Source organism: Manis javanica, chromosome 4 (assembly GCF_040802235.1).
Source record: "Manis javanica isolate MJ-LG chromosome 4, MJ_LKY, whole genome shotgun sequence".
Classification (NCBI taxonomy): domain Eukaryota; kingdom Metazoa; phylum Chordata; class Mammalia; order Pholidota; family Manidae; genus Manis; species Manis javanica.
Genome location: NC_133159.1, coordinates 111,796,973 through 111,815,451, shown reverse-complemented (window position 1 = coordinate 111,815,451; position 18,479 = coordinate 111,796,973). Strand labels below are relative to the sequence as shown.

Sequence of the window (18,479 nt, the reverse complement as noted above, 5' to 3'; positions counted from 1 at the left end):
AACCCAGTCAAGGTGTAATTCTAGAGATCGTTTGGTCAGGATGTCTTTTAGAGTCCTATTGGCTCTTTCTACTTTTCCTGAAGCCTGTGGTTGATAAGGACAGTGTAGATGCCAGGGGAGTGAGAGCGACTTGGAGAGGTTCTGAATGATTTGGGCAGTGAACTCAGGGCCATTATATGATTGGAGGGAAGTGGGCATCCCAAACCTAGGAAAGATCTGGGTGAGGAGGATAGAGGCAACTGCGGAAGCTCATTTGTTAGTGGTGGGGAAAGCTTCGACCCATCCTGAAAATGTATCTACCAACATGAGTAGGTATCTGGTACGCCATACGGGGGGCATGTTAATGAAGTCTATTTGCCAATCTGCAGCGGGGACAGTACCCCTTGCTTGATGAGCCGGGAAGGGTCGGGCCTTGAGGGGGGTATTAGGGTTAGTGTGTTGGCAGATGGTGCACCTGCGGGTGATTTGGTTAAGTAGGGTTTTGTCTTCAGGAGACAGAGAGAAAAAGGATTGTAAAAAATGGATCAAGGATTGGGGGTTAGGATGGAACAGATCATGTAAGAAGCAGAAGAGGGACTCTTTGTCCTGGGAACAGAGGGTGTCTTGTGATAAGGCTAAAACTGCAAGGGCAGATGGATCGTTGTCTGGTGCGTCTTCTGATAGGGCAACCAACCGGGCTACTCTGTCAGCTTTGTTGTTACCCCTTGTAATGGGGGAGTCATCCTTTTGATGTGATTTGCAGTGGACTATGCCCAGTTGGTGTGGGAGTTGTGAAGCCTCTATAAGTTTGGTAATTAAGGCTGAATTAGTGATAGAATTTCCTTTTGTGGTGAGGAGGCCTCGTTCTTTCCATACTGCTGCATGGGAAAAGAGAATGTGGAATATGTATTTGGAATCAGTGTACAGTGTGAGAGACATGTCCCGGGCCAGAGTGCAAGCTCTGGTGGCTGCAATGAGTTCGGCCTGTTGATTGGTTGTACCGGGGGGTAGGGCTTGTGCCTCGATGATGTGTTCGAGGGAGACTACTGCATATCCTGTGTAGTGGGTGCCCTCATGTTTAAAGGAGGACCCATCAGTAAACCATATGAGGTCGGAGTGTGAGAGGGCTCCTTCGGAGATCGTGGAGTGGCACGGAAGGAAGTTGTGAAGGCCTTCTAGGCAATCATGCGAGGGAGGATGAGGAGAGTAGGGTAGAGGAAGAAGAGAGGCCGGATTCAGGGGCTGGCAGGGAAGGTAAGAAATGTCTGGATTTTGGAGGAAACAGGACAGTAAGGTCAGGAGTCTGGAGGGAGGGAGAGTCTGTAAACTTTTGTAGGTTAAGAGGTCTTTTAGGTGGTGTGGGGACAGAATGGTAAGGGGCGCCCCGAATGTCAGTTTATGAGCTTCCTTATGCAAGAGCTGTCCAGCGGCTAATGCCCGCAGGCAGGGGGCCCATCCTCGAGCTGTGGGGTCTAATTGCTTGGAAAGATTAGCTACTGGGGCAAAGGATGGGCCATAATATTGGCCTAGGACTCCTAGAGCTTGACTGGACCTCTCATGAATGTATAATGAGAAGGGCTTTGACAAATCAGGAGGATGGAGAGTTGGGGCTTCCACAAGGGCTTGACAGAGCTTAATGAAGGAGTGTCGGGGTGAGGAGGATAATGTTTCTTCAGGGGGGCCCTTGCTGAGGTCGTATAGGGGTCTTGCCAACAGGGAGAAGTTAGGGATCCATGCTCTAAAATACCCAGCCAGGCCCAGAAAGGAAAGGATTTCTGTCTTGGTTTTGGGAACGGGCAGGTCCGAGAGGAGTCGTTTTCTGTCCAAGGTAATGGACTTTCTTTGTTGAGATAGAAGGAATCCGAGGTAAGTGACAGAAGGGGAAGAGATCTGAGCCTTGACGGGGGATACCCGGTAACCTCTGGAAGCTAGAAGGTTAAGTAGGGAGGCAGTGTCAAGTTGAGACTGTTCCCATGAGAGACTGCAGAGTAGAAGATCGTCCATGTATTGTAATACGGTGGGCTCGGAGTGATCATGATGAAACTGTTTGAGGTCCTGAGCTAGGACCTGTCCAAAAATATGGGGACTATCTAGGAAACCTTGTGGCAAAACTGTCCAAGTGAGTTGTTCAGAATGTCTTGTGTATGGGTCTGTCCAGGTGCAGGTGAAAAATCTTGGGAGGAGGGGTCCAGAGGGATAGAAAAAAGTGTGTCCTTGTGATCTAGGACTTAGAAGTGGGAGGCTGAGGCAGGAATCTGTGATAAAAGGGTGTATGGATTTGGGACTAAGGGATGGATAGGGATGACGGCCATGTTGATGAGGCAAAGGTCTTAGACAAGGCGGAAAGATCCATTGGTTTTTTTAACAGCTAATATGGGGGTATTAAATGGGGAGTGAGTGGGTCTGAGGTAATTTTTGTTTAAAAGATCTTGAATGATGGGTTGAAGGCCTATGAGGGCTGAAGTGGTTAGGGGGTATTGGGGCTGACAGATATACTGAGAGGGGTCACATAACTTGACAGAGGCAGGAGGACATACAGCCACAGAGGGGCTTGTAATGTCCCAAACTTTGGGATTTACAGGGTGTGTGAGGGCAGAACTGGAGCTTTCATTGGGTAGAGGGGGGCCATCGGCTATGAGGGCCATTAGAAAGGGAGTACTGGGCACTGTGGGAGTGGATATAGTTATGGAAATATGGAGGAGAGAAAGGATGTCCCGTCCTAGTAAAGGGATGGGACACTGGGGCATAACTAGGAAGGAGTGGGAGAAAGGTATGGGATTGTCCTGGATTGTGCATAAAAGGGGAGGGGTTTTCAATGGGAAGATCTGTTTTCCTCCTACCCCGACTATAGGAGTAATGGCTGGCGTGGTAGGGCCCCAGTATTCTCTGAAGACCGAGAAGGTGGCTCCTGTATCTAGGAGGAAGGAGATGGGGCGACCGTCTACTGTTAAAGTAACCCTGGGCTCCTGTTTGGTGATGGAAATGGTCGGGCCAGAAGACCCCAGGCCCCATCAATCCTTCTCCACCAGTCCCACTATGGCGGGCTTAGGATGGGGGTTGTTCATCCAGTCTCCCCTTCAGGTGGTTGGGCAATCAGACCCCCAGTGGCCTTTTTTGTGGCATCTGGGGAATGGGGTGGTAGGAGGTCTGGGGAAGGGGCACGCCCTTGACCAATGTCCTTCTTTTCCGCACTTGAAACAAGCTTCTGGGGGGGACTTGTTTGTGGAGGGGCGCCCAGGTTGTGGTTTTATCAGCTGGGCCAACATCTGAAAGTTGGCCTGATCAGCCTTTTGTTTATGGTGTTCTTTCTCCTCCTTGTGGTTATGGAAGACTTTAAAGGCCACTGTTAGGATCTCAGTCTGCGGGGTAGCGGGGCCCTGTTCTAACTTTTTGAGTTTAGCTTTAATGTCATGGTAGCTTTGAGCTAGGAAGTATGTCATATGGACATGTCTTCCGTCAGGCGTTTCTGGGTCTAGGCTGGTATACTGTAATAGGGCTTGAGTGACTCTGTCTAAGAACTTGGAGGGAGTTTCCTCCCTCCTTTGAATTATGTCTTGGAGCTTTTGAAAATTGACTGCTTTACAAGCTGCCTTTTTCAGACCTGCTATTAAGCAGCAGGTGAAGATATCTCGAGAGCGGAGACCCACGGCAATGTTATAATCCCAGTGTGGGTCTTGTTTGGGGACAGCAGTGGGGCCAGTGGGATAGGTGGGGTCAGTCCTGTGGCTTTCGGTAGCGTGCATTTGGGCAAAGTCCCAAACTCGTCTACGCTCTTCAGGAAGGAGGGTATTGGCTAGGAGCATGAAAATGTCACGATGTGTGAGGCTGTAAGACTGGAAGGTCCATTGAAACTCCCTGATATATGTCATAGGATCAGTGGAAAAGGAACCAAGGCGTTTTTCAAGTTGGGCTAAATCCCCTAAGGAGAAAGGTACGTGAACTCACACGATGCCTTCGGGTCCTGCCCCCTCTCGGAGGGGGGCAATAATTTGGGGAGGTCCCCAGGATAGAGTCTGAGGGGGACTGAAGGGTTTTGGCTCAGTCTGGGGGAGAAACAGGTGATGAGGGCAAAGATGGAGGAGGCCCCCGGGACCTAGTTAAAGGGGGGCTGAAAGGCTCAGGCTCAATCCACGGGGGAGGGGCAGGTGAGGGGGGTGAAGGCGGAGGTGAGATGGGGGAGAAGATGGTGGGGGAGGAAGGGGAAGGGCTGTTTTAGGAGAAGAAGGGGAAGGGAGTGGGCGGGAGGCCTCTGCGGGGGAGGAGGTGGAGGCGGTGGCAATGGCGGAGGAGGGCGGAGGGGTTGTAGGAGGGGGAGGGGCTGAAGGAAGAACCCTGTATGGCAGAGGTTCGTCAGCCGGGTCAAAGGTAATCAAAGAGGGACTGGGAGTGTGTGGAGGGGAGGGAGGTGGCCTGCAGACTAGGAGAACTTGGGGTGGGGAACAGGTGGTGCAGAGGCCGGGATTTGGGGCTAGGAGGCAAAAAACCTTGATATAGGGAATCTCCTTCCATTTTTTCAGGCGCTGGCAGTAGTTAAAAAGATTGCAAGTGATGTTACGATCAAGAGTTCCCCCTGTGGGCCATTGGTTGTGATTGTCTAGGGGGTATGTCAGCCAATCTTGGGAGCAGTATTTACGGAGAAGTTTTGGTTTTATATCAGGCATCAGGGAGAGGGTGGCTAGATACTTGAGCAGGCATTCTAGAGGTGAGTCTTTAGGGAGGGATGAGGAGGCTCCCATGGCTAAAGGACAGAGAAGAAGACAAACAGGGCAAGATGAAAGGAGATCCTCAGACTGGGGGCAGACCGCAAGGAGACCAAGGGTGTCCCCGTGATCCTTGGTGGTCTGCGGAAACTCGTATACAAGTCGGAATTTCTTAGGAAGTGTGGGTCGTCACCCAGACTTCTCTAAGAAGGCAGAGTGCTGGAGTCACAAGGAACCTAGTACTAGGAATTTTTGGTGGAAGGAACGGAAGGAGGAAGAGAGGGGGAATGGGAGCGTTCTCATCTACAAAGGAGTCACCTCGTTTATGGCTGTTGGAGGAGGGGCCTGAGTGTCCGCCACAGCCATGAAGGCCTGAGGTGGGGAGAGTTCCCTCCTCATCCCCTAGCGTCAGGGCCTTGCCGTGTGATCACGGTCAATGGCGCTGCAATAGCTCTGGGGAGAGTGGCCCACCCCGGGGAAATTTTGCCTAAAAAGTTTCGGCACTAATGGAAGGAGCGGTGAATGTGTTTATGACTGTTGGAGGAGGGGCCCGAGGGTCCACCGCAGCTGTGAAGGCCTGAGGCGGGGAGAGTTCCCTCCTCGTCCCCAAGTGTCAGGGCCTTGCCAGATGATCACAGTCAATGGCGCTGTGATCACTCGGGGAAGAGCGGCCCGCTCTGGGGGAAAACTTACCCAAAGGCCAAAGAGGAGTGGTGAGTGTGAGGAGCCAGCACCGGAAAAAGAGGACGAGGGCAAGCTGCTGCTGGTGTTGGGGGAAGACGGGGCCCAGTTGGGGTTTTCCGTCTCCTCAATTTCGGCACCAATGAAAGGAAGGAGCAACACACGGCAGCAATTCACTGGAGAATTCCATTTTATTGGGGAAAAGTACTAGGTTATATAGGGAGGGACATAAGCTGACTGAGGTGTCACTTCAATGGGACTGGTGGCTATTGGCCAGGTGCTGGGATTGGGGGGTTCGGTGAGAGGTGATTGGGCCTCGGGTGGCACCGCCGGGAACCAAAGACCTGGAAGAGAAGCAGGGAGTTCGCTATCTTACGGGTGGGGGCCCTTCAAATATGATTGGATGGAGAGAAAGAAAAAACCAGGGCCATGAGCCCACAGATGAGCTCAGGAGAGAGGAGGTATCACTCATCTTGGAGAGCCTCAGCCACCTGAGCAGTGTTGGCAGGAGACAAAGAAAGGGCTTTGGGAGATGCTGCAAAACACCCACAGAGAAAAGCTCAGCCTGGTGTTCATCTATTCCTGACATGTACACATGAACTAAAGGCAGGTCTTTGCTATGGTAGTGTCCTTATTTGGGCACTTGGATCAGATCAAAAAAGGGCATCTTGGGCTGCCAGAATCAACAAAGAGAGGAAAAAAATAAGCAACATATCACTCATCAGTGGTTTCCCAATATACACGGTCTCCCTGATAACACTTTACCTAATTCCTATTGTAGCACAGAAACTAGATTGGGTGGTAAGGAAAGATACCTGTAGAAACTGAATTAATATAGAAAATAAAAAATAACTTTAAACATAAAGTTCTAAATGTTGTTCCCAAGGAAAATTGAGATGATAGTTCAATAATACATTGAGATCAGGTGAGGGCTGAGAAATATTAGAAAAGCGGATATAGTAAGAAAACATCTGTTTGAAGGCATGAATAATATTAGTAAAAATGTGATTGTTCTATGACCTTAAACATTTTCTGACAAAACATTAGAAACTCTCTTCCTGTAGCTTATAAAGGTATAGATACAGTTTTAAAAATAGTAAACCTTAGATATAGCTAATACACTACAATCTAAAACATTAGAAATATTGAGAATTAACATGTTTTATTCCATTGTAGGAAACATACAAGACTTCTAGTTTCTAGTACAGCAACAGATGAAAACCGGACCAAACTGAAAAATCAATGGCACTTCTCTCAGGTCCATCAGAGAAGCAAGATTACAAGGCAGGTCACAGGCAGATGTAGAGAACAGTAATTAACCAGAACAGAAACCCTGGCTCATGAAATCCCTTTGGAGATTCACAGGAGTGGAAACCTCTGTGGAAGCCAGTGCAGAGGTTAGGAAAACCTTTACTGTAATTGGTGAATACCTGGAGGCTCACCGTGGACAAGTCTGTGAGTCAGAGACTCTAGGGAAGCCCCCATACTTCTGTGAGTTTTACTTCTTGGAGCTCTACCAGGTTGTTCTATAATAATCAGAGAAAAAAATCCCTTTGGGGTTCTGGCAGTGTGGAGAGGAAAGGAACAATTTTGAAATATACCAGAGAATTCTGTTATTCTTACCAAGGCCTTCCTTCAAAAGAAACTGTTTTGCCAGAGGCTTAACCCTTTGGAGTTCTGTCAGCCAACTCCAGCCCCTTTTATCTATTCTGTGCCTCCTAAGCTGGGGAGAAAACTAAGAGGTACTGGTGAGGACATGGCTGAGGGGCACAGGCTACTGTACGACTGAAAACGAGTCAAGACTGTGAAATACTTCTCCTCCTCCACACTGTAACACCACATCATTAAAGGCCTTTTTACTGCCATTAATTTCACCCAGTACATCATTGTCTGTATAGAATCATAAAATGCTTAATACCACAAATGGCAGAAAACAAGTAAAATACAAAAAAAGGAACAAAGAACAATGGTACCTGATACAAAAAGTAAGAAGGATGATAGGCATGATCTGCTATATCAATAATTGATTCAAATGCCAGTGGTCTAAATACACCAATTAAAAGAGAGAGATTTGTCAGACGGGATCAAAAAACAAGACCCAGCCAACTAGATACAAGATATCTCCCTTAAATATGAAAATACATATGGATTAAAGTGATGGAGAAGGATATACCATTGCTAATATTAGTTAAAAGAAAGCTTGAGTAGCTATATTAATTTCAGGCAGAGCAGACTTCAGAGCAAGGAAAATTATCAAGCACAAAGAGAGCCAATACACTATGATAAAGGGGCCAATTTGCCAAGAAGACATTATAATTGTTAATGGGATGTGCCTAATAACAAAGCGTCAAAGTTCATGAGCCAAAAACTGACAGGACTGCAAGGAGAAAGGGATGAATACACTATCACAGCCAGAGATTTTTAAATTTATTCATTTTTTATATGCCCATTTTTTTGGTATCATTAATATACATTTACATGAGCTGCATTGTGGTTACTAGATTCCCCCCGTTATCAAGTCCCCACCACATACCCCATTACAGTCACTGCCATCAGCATACTAAGATGCCATAGAATTACTACTTGTTCTCTGTGCTCTACTGCCTTCACCATGCCCCACTCCCCTACATGATATGTGCTAATCGTAATGCCCCCTTTTCCCCCTTATTTCTCCCTTCCCGCCCATCCTCCCCAGTCCCTTTCCCTTTGGTAACTGTGAGTCCTTTCTTGGGTTCTGTGAGTCTGCTTCTGTTTTGTTCCTTCAGTTTTTTCTTTGTTCTTATGCTCCACAGATGAGCGAAATCATTTGGTACTTGTCTTTCTCTGCCTAGCTTATTTCACTTAGCATAATACCCTCTAGCTCCATCCATGTTGTTGCAAATGGTAGGATTTGTTTTCTTCTTATGGCTGAATAATACTCCATTGTGTATATGTACCACCTCTTCTTTATCTATTCAGCTACTGATGAACACTTAGGTTGTTTCCATTTCTTGGCTATTGTAAATAGTGCTGTGACAAACATAGGGGTGCATCTGTCTTTTTGAAACTGGGCTCCTGCATTCTTAGGGTAAATTATTCCTAGGAGTGGAATTCCTGGGTCAAATGGTATTTCTATTTTGAGTCTTTAGGGGAACGTCCATACTGCTTTCCACAATGGTTGAACTGATTTACATTCCCACCAGTAGTGTAGGAGGGTTCCCTTTTCTCCACATCCTCGCCAAAATTTGTTGTTTGTCTTTTGGATGTTGGCCATCCTTACTGGTGTTAGGTGATATCTCATTGTGGTTTTAATGTACATTTCTCTGATGATTAGTGATGTGGAGCATATCTTTTCATGTGCCTGTTTGGCCATCTGAATTTCTTCTTTGGAGAAGTGTTTATTCAGCTCCGGTGCCCATTTTGTTATTGGCTTATTTGCTTTTTGTTTGTTGAGGTGCATGAGCTCTTTATATATTTTGGATGTTAACCCCTTGTCAGTTATGTCATTTACAAATATATTCTCTCATACTGTAGGATGTCTTTTTGTTCTGCTGATGGTGTCCTTTGCTGTACAGAAGCTGTTTAGCATCATATTGTCCCATTGGTTCATTTTTTAATTTTGTTTCCCTTGCCCAAGGAGATGCATTCAGGAAAAAGTTGCTCATGTTTATATTCAAGAGATTTTTGCCTATGTTTTCTTCTAAGAGTCTTATGGTTTTATGACTTAGATTCAGGTCTTTGATCCATTTTGAGTTTACTTTTGTGTATGAGGTAAGACAATAATCCAGTTTCATTCTCTTGCATGTAGCTGTCCAGCTTTGCCAACACCAGTTGTTGAAGAGGCTGTCATTTCCCCATTGTATTTCCATGGCTCCTTTATCATATATTAATTGACCATTTATGGTTTGGTTTATATCTGGGCTCTCTAGTCCATTCCATTGGTCTATGGGTCTGTTCTTGTGGCAGTACCAAATTGTCCTGTGGCTTTGTAGTAAAGCTTGAAGTTGGGGTAGTTGTACCTATTGCTGACTGTTTGCCTTTGGTTATATTGCAGTCCTTGGTGAACTAGATTGTACCTATTGCTGACTGTTTGCCTTTGGTTATATTGCAGTCCTTGGTGAACTAGATTGTACCTATTGCTGACTGTTTGCCTTTGGTTATATTGCAGTCCTTGGTGAACTAGATTGTACCTATTGCTGACTGTTTGCCTTTGATTATATTGCAGTCCTTGGTGAACTAGATAAGTACCGAAATTATTAAAACTGGAGATCCCTATTTGTTATTGTGTCTATATTCATTCAGTTCATGTATTCTGTATTTATTGATTGCCTTTACTATGCTAGGTGTAGTGGTAAATAACATGGAAATGGTGCCTTCCCTCATGAAGCCTGGTTTTAACAATTTATTGATTATCTTCAATAGGAAAACCATAGTGATAAAATAGGTTAGGTGAATTTGAGGAATTTACTGCAAAGAATGATTCTTAAAATTTTTTCTCCTTTATAAAAATTTTACTGGCAACATCAGTAAAATGTGACAGATTAAATGTATATACCATTGCTTGCTCACTAACCCCTCACTACAAGTAAAAGTAAAGGAGTGAAATAGGCATGCACTCAGAGGGGAGAGAAGTAAATTGCAACACGAGTTTGGAGATGGGCATCAGAAATACTACTTGTAACTGATGAAGCATCTCTGATCACAGCTGAATCCTAAGCCAGAGTAGTAAAGCGAGAAGTCTGAAAGCAGGCTTATTTATACCTCTGGCCCCCAGAAAGGCTCAGGGACTGAGGCACAAATATCCTTCATAGTAGGAGTGCAGGTGATACAGGACCCAGGTTGGAAATCTTTGTAAGAAACAGGTGGGCTCCACAGCCCATGTCTCCCTGTTCACTTGGACAACTGTGCCCTTCTTACCCTGGTGCAGACCCAGGAGGCTGAACAGAAAGCCTGTGGCTTGGGGGACAGTGGGCACAGCTAAGGGTGATGACACATGGGAACTAGTGGGTGATGTGAAAACTGACTCACTGCACTGGAAACTTCTCTGGCCTCTTTCTGCCACTTCCCTCTGAGAACAGTGGCATCCTAGACAGGAATTTGGAGGATTCCTGTCTGAGAAACTGAACAATAAGTCTGCAGATGTTGTCATTTGGGGGTGTTGCCAGTGAATTGGCCCAGCCAGGCCTCCATACAGCAATACCTTGACAAGCCCAGCTTATGCCATAGAGGCATGTTTGATCTCAATATATTTTAATATAACTAGTTTCCTCTGTCTGTATTCGATATAATTAGTTTCCCCTATATATAATTAGTCATACTATGTATTTAGAAATACTCTAAGAAGGGGTCTGCCAGCTTCAACAGACTGCCAAAGGGTCCTTGGCATGTAAAGGACCCCCTGCAGAAAGACTTGGTGATCACCTTTTCTTCGGTCCTTGAAACCGTCTGGACATTTGCTCATTCACTCCCTAAGCATTTGTTGACAGTCTTCTATGTGCTTGATATTAGGTTAGGTTCTGGGAACACAACAGTGAAAATAATCACATAGTCAATTCTTTATTTTTGGGTATGTGTAGCTGGACATTCGGCAGAGTTTGGCCCTGGGCAACTTCTAATTTGGTTATAAACCAAAATAAAAATAAACAAAAGTCAAACATGGATCCGAGTTGTTCTGAGTTACTCGGAAATGCTGTCCTTCTAGGTCACTCTTACCAAGAGGCCTGTGTTTTCTAATAGCCATAGCTACTCTTCAACGGAGTGTAGGGAGTTTTCAGGGGTGGCTGTAATTTTTTTTTTTGAAGGCAATGAGGGACATTTTATTTTTTGGTTACATCATTGGGTGAGTTGCCCTGACGCAGTACATGTAGGGAAGAAGATTAAAACAACAACAACAAAGCAAAAAGCTTCAGTAGTTTCAGAAGGGCAAATGGTGGAAAGAATATTCTCTTTTAGCTGGAGAGAAAGGAACATCTCTTGTAATTTTGAGCTTTAAACTCTGAGTCCTTGATGTACGTAGCTCAGGGGTCTTAGTGACAGAAGACACATAGGAAAAGGTGGAAAGCAAGCTTCTAAAATATACAACTTTGTTCTTGGCATGAAACAATGGCAAATTCTGAAGAAATTAAGTTAATAAGGACACAATTACTTTTTATATAAAGAGAGCAAATTCCATACAGGAAATATGAAATATTTTACTAACTTTAAATCTGGTGAGATATTGGGGAGATAAGAATTGTATTCACTAGGTTTACAAAAAGATATACCTAGCTTGAGATGATCATTTACTTTTTTTTTCTGTATCATTAATCTACACTTACATGAGCAACCTTATGGTTATTAGACTCCTCCCATCATCAAGTCCCCACCCATACTCCATCACTGTAGTAAGATGCTATAAAATCTCTACATGTCTTCTCTGTGTTGTACTGCCCTCCCCGTGCCCCCGCCCCCTACATTATGCCTGCTAATTATAATGCCTATTTTTCCCCCTTGCCCCTCCCTCCCTTCCCACCCATCCTCCCCAGTCCCTTTCCCTTTGGTAACTGTGAATCCTTTCTTGGGTTCTGTGAGTCTGCATCTGTTCTGTTCCTTCGGTTTTTTTCTTTGTTCTTATACTCCACATATGAGTGAAATCATTTACTACTTATCTTTTTCCACCTGGCTCATTTCATTGTGCATAATACCCTCTAGCTCCACCCATGTTGTTGCAAATGGCAGGATTTGTTTTCTTCTTATGGATGAATAATATTCCATTGTGTATATGTACCACCTCTTCTTTATCCATTCAGCTGCTGATGGACACTTAGGTTGCTTCCATTTCTTGGCTATTGTAAATAGTGCTGTGATAAACATAGGGGTGCATCTGTCTTTTTGAAACTGGGCTGCTGCATTCTTAGGGTAAATTCCTAGGAGTGGAATTCCTGGGTCAAATGGTATTTCGATTTTGAGTTTTTTGAAGAACCTCCATACTGCTTTCCACAATGGATGAACTAATTTACATTCCCACCAGTAGTGTGGGAGGGTTCCCCTTTCTCCACATCCTCACCAACATTTGTTGTTGTTTGTCTTTTGGATGGTGGCCATCCTTACTGGTGTGAGGTGATATCTTACTGTGGTTTTAATGTGCATTTCTCTGATGATTAGCAATGTGGAGCGTCTTTTCATGTGCCTGTTGGCCATCTGAATTTCTTCTTTGGAGTAGTGTCTGTTCAGCTCCTCTGCCCATTTTTCAATTGGATTACTTTCTTTTTGTTTGTTGAGGTGCGTGAGCTCTTTATATATTTTGGATGTCAAGCCTTAATTGGATCTGTCATTTATGAATATATTCTCCCATACTGTAGGGTACCCTTTTGTTCTATTGAAGGTGTCCTTTGCTGTACAGAAGCTTTTCAGCTTGATATAGTCCTACTTGTTCATTTTTGCTTTTGTTTCCCTTGCCTAGGGAGATATGTTCATAAAGAAGTTGCTCATGTTTATGTCCAAGAGATTTTTAACTATGTTTTTTTTCTTGGAGTTTTATGGTTTCATGACTTAAGATTCAGGTCTTTGATCCATTTCAAATTTGCTTTTGTGTATGGAGTTAGACAATGATCCAGTTTTATTCTCGTACATGTAGCTGTCCAGTTTTGCCAGCACCAGCTGTGGTAGAGGCTGTCATTTCCCAATTGTGTATCCATGGCTCCTTTATCATATATTAATTGACCACATATGTTTGGATTAATATCTGGACTGTCTATTCTGTTCCACTGGTCTTTGACTCTGTTCTTGTGCCAGTACCAAATTGTGTTGATTACTGTGGCTGTGTAGTAGAACTTGAAGTTGGTGAGTGAGATCCCTCCCACTTTACTCTTCCTTCTCAGGATTTCTTTGGCTATTCAGGGTCTTTGGTGGTTCCATATGAATTTTAGAACTATTTGTTCAAGTTCGTTGAAGAATGCTGTTGGTAATTTGATAGGGATTGAATTAAATCTGTAGATTGCTTTGGGCAGGATGGCTATTTTGACATATTAATTCTTTCTAACCAAGAGCATGGGATGAGATTCCATTTGTTAGTGTCCTCTTTAATTTCTCTTAAGGGTGTCTTGTAGTTTTCAGGGTATAGGTCTTTCACTTCCTTGGTTAGGTTTATTCTAGGTATTTTATTCTTTTTGATGCAATTGTGAATGGAATTGTTTTCCTCAAGAAGTCATTTCTAACTGGAATACAGATAAACATTCCCAAAGAACAAAGGAAAAAATATGTCCCAAATCAGCCAGGTTCCAACTGGGGCTACTCTTTTCCTGAGAGTGAAGAGTGAGGTCCAATAACATAGGGCCTCCTGTCTGATGGTCTATGTGCTCATCCACAGCCATGTCATTTGTGTACATGTGTGTGTACACAGTATCCACAGATGACTAGATGTAGTGGCATTAGCATAATCCATATTTTCAAGTTTAAATACAATAAAATTATTATCTAAGGACTATGGTCCCGAGTATATTCAATTATAGTTTATTCCTAACTTGACCTTTCATGTATGATCTTGTGCTGGACGGTGCTCCCAGCAAATAAAAGCAGACCTGTAATGTCAGCAGGAGACCCACCCCTGCTGGAAGCAGGCAGAGGACCAGCTAATGAGGGGTCAAAGAGGTCAGCACTTGCCCTGGGCAGGGTCCACACCTGGCCTAGGAGGCCTGAGGAGCTCCCCCACTCCACTCCCTATGGAGCTCTGGGAAGTGCAGATGTACCCGTCCTTGGATTTCCAGGCGAGTTTTAGTATGTCCATGCTCTCCTGAAGTTAGAAACTGTCCTGTAATCCTTTTTACTGTAGCTCACGGATTTAGTTCAAATTTACCCTGACAAATGGCTTGTAACATTTTCAGGTTCTTATCCCATAATAAATTACTGTCATCAAATTCTAAGAAATTGGTTGAAACACCCAGGCATCAATGTAGTCTTTTTGACTAACAGAATTGAACTTTTTGGCTCGAAGAATTAAAACACAATGATAGTGCCTGAAAACTGGTATAGTAGTTATAACAAAGCTTTTTCTTTTTAAATTGAACTCATAATCATAACCAATATTGGCAGATATTTTTTACAGTACTGAAATTCTGTATCTTAAAGTGCACATGATAAAAAACATGCAAAGAAACCCTATTGGATTTCAATATTCAAAAAAAATTAAACTTTACCCATAATTCACACTTTATAAAAAATTAACTCTCATGACTCTTTGACTTAAATATGAACCTAAAACTATAAAATTTCAAAAAGAAATGAGGATCTATGTGATCATGCTAAGCAATGATTTCTTAGATAAGACACCAAAACTGTGATCCATAAAAGAAAAAAATTGATAAATTGGACTTTATTAAAATTAAAACTTTTGCCCCTCAAAATGCAAAACATAGCGACAAGGGCCCAGTGAAAACTCTTTTCCTCCCAATGCAGTTCCTGGCCAGCATCAACTGAGCGCTGCCGCACTGTCCTCCCTGTGTCCCTCTCGAGCCAGTCGGGCATAAAGGCACACAGACCCTGCAGGTGGATCTCCTGCTCCGTGAGCCAAATTCTTCTAAATACAAAACCTTCACACTGTATACATTTATTAGATTGCTTAGTCCAACACTCTTGACAACATTCACTGTACACAGTTGAGACTGCAATCTTTTGTAGTCATCAGTTTTGAAGTCCATGTAAGCAATTATTGAAAGTAATGGTCAGAAAATTTAATTTTTTTTGCCTCAGTTAAAACCAACATACAAATGTCTCCTAAGCTGTCGGCCTTGCTGTGTGGTATTACCTGGGCCATACAGCCTATTTTAGCTATGTTGGTGGTTGTATCCTGGGGGAAAGATGTCATCTGGGGCCAGGTACCAAAAGGTTATCTGAAGTACACTGAAACAATTTCTTCTGTTTGTTTGAGTACTGGTGTTTTTAACTAATAAAATTCTCTTTTAAAGAAAAATGAGAATCTTGTCAGTCTCTTTGATAATTACAGGAAGCACATCCCCTTTACACTCCTCAGTCCAATTCACTTCCTAGGTGACCGCTTTAATGCCCAGGTGTGCGAGGTGTACACTCCCATCTTGCTCTGCTCATCATCCCACTCTATTTTTCACAGCATTTAGCCATGAAATTGTCACATTTCTATATCACTCTCTGTTTTCTGCCTGAATGCTCAGGCCTTCACCACACCCCTGGCTCTAGCCCTGGGAGACCAGCACCTTATGGAGGGGACTTTTCTTCCCAGTTGTATACACGGCTATGATTCAGGATCTAAAGGGGCCCCTGACACACAGTAGGTACTCAGAAGATGTGTCTGCCCTGCATTAATGCCATTTCTACTCCTGGGATTGGCTTTTATTCCTGTGTATGGTCTGTAAATTCAGCAGCAGTTTCCAGCCATGAGAAGACAGAGATGACCATTTGAAATACTTAACACCGTATCTGCCACTCTGACTTGGGACGTAAAGGAATGTGTAGGAATGTGTATATCTAATTCTATATCCTCTAGGCTTGGGCTGTCCAAGTATGGTAGCCACCAGCCACATGTGGCTACTGAGCACTGGATATGTGGCTCATCCAAACTGAGATGTAAGTATAAAATGCAAACCAGATTTTGAAGATTTAGCTCGAGTGAAAAAAATGACCTCATTAGTAATGTTTATTTTACCTACATGTTAAAACAATGCCATTTTCAATATATTGGGTAACTAAAACATAATTAAAATTAATTTCACTTATTTCTCTTTCCTTTTTGATGTGTACTAAATGAATTAAAACTGCCTGAGTGGCCTGTATTTTTTGGCTCACATATTGCCACCAGACAGTGCTTCTAAAGGCTCCCTCACCACTTCTCACATGGGTTGCTGTCTCATCCTAGTCGATATCCCTTAGGGGCTCTCTTGGACAGGGGTCACACTGAAGAGCTTGGAGTCTGAGGATTTGGTCTTTGGGGGCTGAGATCACGGGAGAGCAGTGATGGATTTGTCCATGACAGTGGCAAGGAGCTGTCCTCCAAATTCTTCCTCATTTTCTAACTTACTTGCTGACTTCCTGGCAAGTCATATCAGAACTTAAATTCTAAGATTGTTTCTCAGACTTTCACACAGGTCTTGCATGAAATACACTGTAAGCCTTGAACCGTGCAATAGAGCAAAAGTGATGTAACATGTCCACAAAAGAGGGAATGACCAAGGTACAAAGCTGAGGTCTGCATTTAAATAAGGCTACAAATTGATTTTTTCTCCAGACTACAAAAATGTTTAAGTAAAAGTCTTAGTGCAGAAGTACAAAAACAATCAATAGCACAGACTATTACTATTTTTAGAGTAGTTTAGGGGATAGGGGAGAATCTAGATTGAAGACTGTTGGACAGTGGATGAACACAGCTCTTTATAATGTATCACTGTACTTCTAAGAGGCATGCCACTGCCTCCCTGTTAGAGTCCATTCTGAGGCAATACAATCTTCTCACCATGGTATTATCACTATGTGTCTATCTTTTGACCCAAGAAACAATATTTCAGAGAAAACCTGCCAAGTTAGAGAGAGTACAACAGGTACCTTCTTCATCTGCAAAGTAAATGGTAAAATGCCAACAGAAGCTTTTTTGTGCTTGACCAAACTTTATAAAAACAAGATGCCTGGAAAAACATCTTCTAGTATACGATGAGATTGTAACTGAATAAAGAAAGCCTCCTGGTATCACTAATAACCTAGCTCGGCTAAATATAGTCAGCAGCTCTCCTGCGTGGAAGCACATTTCCCCCTGGAATCCAGTTACTATAAATAAAACAGATGAGGGCACCTGGCCCCCCTCCTCAGACATTACATCATTCTTCCTTATTAGGAAAACTTCTTCAAACCTGACATTTTGCTCTAAATAAGTTAATTCTCAGTGAGCAACTCAGGAGGGAGCTGCTGTGATCAGAGGAGTAGCTGTACATCAGCAGAAGGGGAGTGACACCCAGGCCATTTTGATTCTCTGGTCAGTAGCACCGATGTGGAAAGAATTGAGAAGGTAATATTCACTGTTCCCTGAAGAACATACATTGAAGAAAGCACAGTTAATACTCCTAAAACTTTTGCTCTCTACATATTTCTTGGCATATGCATGTGTTGTGGTGAACAGACAGGATAAATCAAATTCTTAAGAGTCTTGACTTTTCACAATTGCAGTTCCCACCAATGATTTTTGTATCTGATTGACCTTAAAATGATGATGTTGACATTAAGAAGCTATGAAAGACCTCCCTTCCTCTTCCAGAACATCCTTCGATGTGATTTATAACTGTTAGGCAGCTCTGGCTGTCTTTTCTGCTCGGAGACATTACCAGGTTAGCGCTAACCTGGAAACAAAAGCAAAAGCGAACAAGTGGGATGACATCGGATTAGGAAGCTCCTGTAGCGGCGGAGACTTTCAGTGAACTGAAAAGGCACCCTATGGAATGGGAGAGAATATTTGCAAACCACATATCTGGAAAGGGATTAATACCCAAAATATATAAAGAATTCATACAAAAAAAACAAAACTCATACAACTCAATTGCAAAACAAAAACAATCTGATTAAAAGATAGCAGATGAACTGAATAGATATTTTTCCAAAGACATACAGATGGCCAACAGGCACATGAAAAGATGCTCCACATCACTAATAATCAGGAAAATGCAAATCACAATCACAATGAGATATCACCTCACACCTGTTAGCGTGGCTGTCCTCAAGAAAAACAAGAGAGAGCAAGGGTTGGCAAGGATGCAGAAGAATGGGAACCCTGTGTACACTGGTGGGATCATGAACTGTAGCAGCCACAAAGGAAAACATGAGGTTCCTCAAAAATTTAGAAATGGAAATACCATACGATTCAACAATTCAACCTCTGAGTATTTATCCACAGAAATGAAATCACTATCTCGAAGAGATATCTGCACTCTATGTTCATTATAGCATTATTCCAAATACCCAAGACATGGAAACAACCTATGCGTCCAGCAATAGATGAATGGATAAAGAAAATGTGTGTCTACACAGTTAACCCTTGAACAACATGGGTTTTAACTGTATGGGTCCACTTACATGCAAATTTTTTTCAAAAAGTATACTGGAAAATATTTTGGATATTTGTGACAACTTGAAACAAGATTTTCCATGCTC

At 43.3% G+C, this 18,479-nt stretch overlaps 1 protein-coding gene across 11 annotated transcripts in view; it reads right to left on the bottom strand.

The window, feature by feature from the left end:
* The window catches only part of LOC118968465 (palladin-like), a 175,693-nt gene that overhangs the window by 37,195 nt on the left and 120,019 nt on the right, over positions 1-18,479 (bottom strand). For 2 of the 11 annotated variants that reach the window (XR_012130394.1, XM_073234676.1), the window contains one exon: positions 5,533-5,704. The exons of the other annotated variants lie outside the window; for them this stretch is intronic. The gene's annotated coding sequence lies outside the window, so the exon portion shown is untranslated. Of the gene's footprint in view, positions 1-5,532; positions 5,705-18,479 lie in introns of those variants that run through there. 11 annotated transcript variants of the gene reach the window in all.